Below are 5,362 nucleotides of genomic sequence, written 5' to 3' on the forward strand. Positions count from 1 at the left end.
ACCTTGAAATATAAACTCAAAAATTTCACCTCAACCTTGAGATTTTCTAGATCTATTTCTCATCAAATTTCAACCTTATGGCTGAAGCTAAAGTATGACTTATAGTAATATATATTTCACTTCTATCCAACTAGATACATAAGGAAACCCAAGAAAATAAAAATCAAATGAGTGTACTTCAAGGGAATTTATTTTCTAGCACTTAGGGCATTATTCCCAACATATAATATATCTAAAATTACTTATTACAACATATTTATTATAGCCATAAATATTCCCACCTAACTTCCATATATTTTCTATTAATTTTTTCAACTGTGGTCAAATTCTACCTTGGACAGCTCATATGATTGAGATTATGATTGCATTAGATTCCTCTTTCCGAGAGGACCAAAATAGACCTAAATATCACCATATTTGGACAAGCGAAAGTTGATTTTTTGAATTTATTTATTCACTCGTGTATATTGAGTTAGGTTGACCCTTCGCACATGCTAAATTGGACAGGTCGGCCTCAACCCCAAGTGGACTATCATGAAAGCCTATAAATAGAAGATACCTCAAGCTCATTTGGACACATTGATCAAGCCATATTCTCTTCTCTTAATTTCTTGGTTCGCACAGGTCTATCGGGGGAAAGTTCGTGCAATGGTGCAAAATCTCAAGGATGAAGCTCACACAGATCTAGGGTTTTTTTTATTCTTGGAAATTGGCATAGTCCCTGGACGCTGGCACACAATGATCTTGATGTCCAGGGAGCCTTGGACATTAGCAAAAATTGTTATTGGAGCATCCAGGAGGCTAGGGTTTTCGTTGCTCATTTTGGTCCCTGGACGCACTCACAGTATGGTCCTGAGAGCATTTGGGCTACCATAGACACTCACACATAAGACTTATGAGAATTTCCAAGGTTTGAGGTAGACTTAGGTATGATTCACCCTGGATTCCCACGCCAGTTCACCTAGGAGAGTCCAAATCTGTTCCAGATGCAGTCTTCCAACTCTGCAGAGAGCGTCCAGGACAGCTGTAGATGCTCACACAGATCCTCCTCCCTACGTCCAGGACTCAAAAATAAGATTTCAGTATTTTGGAGATTCTGCTTAGTGACAGCAGTGTTCAGCACAATGACAGTAGTATCCAGAAGTTAACTACAGTCAGTGACAGCACACTACAGTCCTCTGAATTAGGTTTGTGATTATAAGCATTATTAGATATGTTTCATGGATATCATAGTTGTTTTGTTGCATAGATAAATTTATGGATCGTTACTCTCTTTTGTTGAATCATTTGATGATGATCTAACAAGAACAATATTTGCAAGGGTTTCCCCATAGTGGTTTTTTCCCTAGTCTCGGACCAATCCTGGTGTCTCTATGTGTGCATGCTTTTCTTCTATTGTTTCTTTATGTTCTGTTGCATCGATGATGATGATGTTGTTCTTTCTGTATAGTGCATGTGTTGATGAACAATGGTGTAGATCTGAATAATGTAATGATGATATGGGGTGAACTTAATGTATTAATGAATAAATGCAATTATCAAAGAAAATAACAACGTACCCTATGAAAAATTAACATGGTTTCAAAGTTGGGCTGAAGAAAATCCATGGATATCACCAGGATGATGACACCTTTGAGGAAGCAAGAAGAGGATGGTGGAGACCTAAAATAATTATAGGTTTGAAAAAAACCCTAGGCAACTTGATTATTAGCGTTTTATGGATTCTATGAGGTTAAGGTTGAAGAGAAAACCGTGGTTTATGAAACAATATGAGATATGGAACCTAGCCGGTCAATGTGAAGATGCTCAAGCACTTGAAAAATATTTGAGGAAGCCCTAGATGGGTTAATCCCTAGTGGACATGGTTGGATAATTGAAGGCAACATTGGTATATGGACCATAGAGATTGATAGCTCTTGGAGATTGGTTCAAGAGGGAGAGGTTTACCTCTCATTGAAAATAATTATTTCTTGACTTATGTTTATTTCTTATACCTTTTTCATATGTATTTGAGTATATGGATGTTTCTAACGTCCTTGATGAGATCTGATGAGTAGAACCTTCTTGAGATCATTTGAGATGCAGGAAAGAAAAGATAGATCTAGAAAGAGGTAAAGAGGTACTTTATGAAAAGGTGACAAGCACTACAAGTTGCCTATGAGAAAGTACACAAGTATTTGAATACCACAACGTATGCATGGTATGTTTTATTTCAGTTGTAACATTGTGTGGCTCGATAAGCCCTAAGGTGTGATGAGAATGTATCTTTCTTTGATGGATCATACATGCATATGAAAGCGACTTGGATCTATGTTTCCTATGATGAAATGATGCCCCTGGTGTTGAAAATTTTGATATTCTTGAATTCTATGAGGCTATCTAATATTGATACAATGATACACTTGATGATTGGCTAACATCCATCTGTTGGACATATTGATCCTATAAGGAAGGCTAGCACCTTGACTCTAGTAAATGATACTCTTGATACTTTTCATGATGGATTCCATATAGAAGTATAGCTCATGACTCTTGTACATGAGTATGTTGATAATGCTTGTGATAAGCATGATTAAAGCATATGGAAAGAGAGATTTACACTCTTGTTGTTTTGTTAAAGCCTTATTAAATGACCTAACTCGATATCATTGATCATGATAAGCATGGTATCCTTAATGTTAGATCTATAACTATAAGATTAGTATTCTAGATCTCTTATTACGTATGGTCTTGTCTTGATGGCATATGGTTAAGATGAATGCCCTAACTTGATGAAGTGACCTGATAGAATGGTTATTGTGCTCATAATCTCTGAGATATTATGTTTCATCTATCTGTTTCTTTGAATCTAACCTTTGATGAAAGATTGAGTCATGATGTTGATATCCATGATAGATATATGTTTATGATCTAACAGACCTATTTTTTCTTGACATTAATAGAGATAGTTTGATGACATAGATTCCCAGTCAGAGGGAGAATCTCTTCTCAAGATTCTTACTCACATCACATATTTGCTTTATGTATTGTTGAAGTATGATCTATCTGTCATTATTGAACTGTATTAAAGTCTCAAATTTGAAGCTTGTAAAAAAATTATGGTTTCTGCTCCGAACGTAGGCACAAAACCGAGAAATCTTATCCCTAGACCCACGCATGTTAAGGCCCAGGTAGCGTCATGGAAACTAAAGACGCTCCCATGTTAACTTGAAGGGAGTGTTTAAGGGTTTGACTACAATTGACCATCATCTAAATCTTTCTGAAGTTGTTTGAAATCTGTATCAGGGTGTCTCTGACATATTCTTCCACTGTAATCTGATCTCTGAAGTTGTTGAGTTAAATTGTTGATCACATAAAAAATGAAGTATTATTCATGAAATCGAATGGTCACCTGGAAGATGTTGTTCCATAGATATGTTGCAGATAACAAGATCAGGAACCAGGAAAATCTTGAATACTTTCCATAACATGAACATGTAGACTGAACTTTTTTTTGCAAGTGACTAGGACATACATATAGATATGTCACTATGTTTGTGCTACAAGAGGTTGGTATGATTTGGTTTATTTATATAGATGAACATTGTTTTGTCATGATGCTTGAAAATAACTTTGAATTAATGATTGATATATGGTTTGACTATAGATCTCTCTAATGATTTAATCTGACGATTGTTGATTTTCCTTGATGTCTATGTTATGTGGGCATAATGACTTATGTGAGTATTCGGAAAAATGATTTTATACTAGTCTCCTCATTCCTAGCACAATGGTTGAGGTACTAATAGTTGCAATTCAGCATGAAATGGAACTTGCATGAATTGTTGGCTTGTATGGGCCTGACCCAGGTTCAGAGGTGATTTAGCCAAGAAAATCTCGGTACTACTGGCCCTTTCAGCAACAGTCCGCAGAGCACGGACTGAGGTCTCACCCAAAGTAGTATGGGAGGGTGCTAGAACCAGGTGTACGCACCCTGGGTATGTCTGATGAGCTTCTGGAGGTTTGCGGTTTGACCCTGTGCACACATTGCTACACGCACTTGCTATCCCTTCACAACCTACTATGCTGCTTCTGCGCAGCCCTACTCGGGGCGCAACCCATAATATCCAAGTCCCTTGCTATGTAATCTATTATTATTTGGTTACTTAACTTGTTTAGGTAAGACTAATGATTATTACAGCATATTCAGCAATCATATCAATGCGCGCAATAAATAAAACAGTATAAATGTAAAGAAGGCAATGCACAGCAGATACACAGAAATAGGAATCAACTTTTCTTTATTTATCTTCACGAATACAGACTCAACACCGCCCTACACACTCCGTTGCAGGGGTCCGCGCACTCAGCTGCAGACTCTACTAGGCCTCTACACACTCAGTTGCAGAGCCTCTTCCTACTACTACGACCCAATACACTTAGACTCCTACTCTAAGCTCGAACCATTCGTATTCTTTTCTCTTATTCCCTCGCTCCCTTTACAACTTAGAGCCTCGCTCTATTTATACAATCCCATGGTCTGCGGACCATGGGTAGGCCAACATGACTTTACATTACATTACATTACTTTAGGGTGAACAGCCCTATGACTTAACCTATACTTCGCGCTCCGCGCCCACAAATCGCGGAGTCTTACAAAACCTTTGACTAAAACTTGGGCTTTGAGCCCCAAAACATGTTGTGGGGGGATTCCATGCCCAACAGGCCCCCAACACAATCATCGTGACTCATCCCGAGTCACTCTGCTGGTGTAGCGACCTTGGCGCGGAGCCCCTCCAACTGGTCCCGTACTGCTCGGAGGTCCGTAGCACACTGTTCTGCGATTTGCTGGACCTGTTGCATGCGCTCCTCTGATGCTTCTTTGTGAGGATCTGCTACCTGCCTTAGCGCATATAGTTCTTGCATCTGTGTGAGCTTTCCCTCAATGTCGGCCGTAATGGTGAAGGCCTCATCAATCCAAGGTTGGACGCACGCCTTGAGAAGTGCCTCTTTCTGTCTGGCGGCATCCACCTGCTCTTTCAGCACCCTTGCTTGCTGCATCTTTTCCAGTCGTTGGGTGAGGATGACTGTCTATGCAGTTCCCCTGACATTATCATATTGTTCCTGCAGTTCGCATGCCTCTATTTCCAGGCGTTGTATGTTGGGGTCCTCCTGCAAGGATGTGAGGACGTCAAAAGCTTGGTCCAACATACCGGTACAGTCCTGCACTGCCCGTCCAATTTCTTCCAGTCCTGTTTGAATCATGCTAACACACTACTCTCTAACTTCCGGAGGAGTGGAAGGCTATGCCTTCATCCGCAGCTCAGCAATCTGGAGGTTCAGCTCCAACTGCACTCGTGTTGTTTCCTCACGCGCGTTGCAG

The sequence above is a fragment of the Pinus tabuliformis genome, chromosome 9 (assembly GCF_031772625.1).
Source record: "Pinus tabuliformis cultivar Carrire ecotype Pingquan chromosome 9, CPIR1, whole genome shotgun sequence".
NCBI lineage: Eukaryota > Viridiplantae > Streptophyta > Pinopsida > Pinales > Pinaceae > Pinus > Pinus tabuliformis.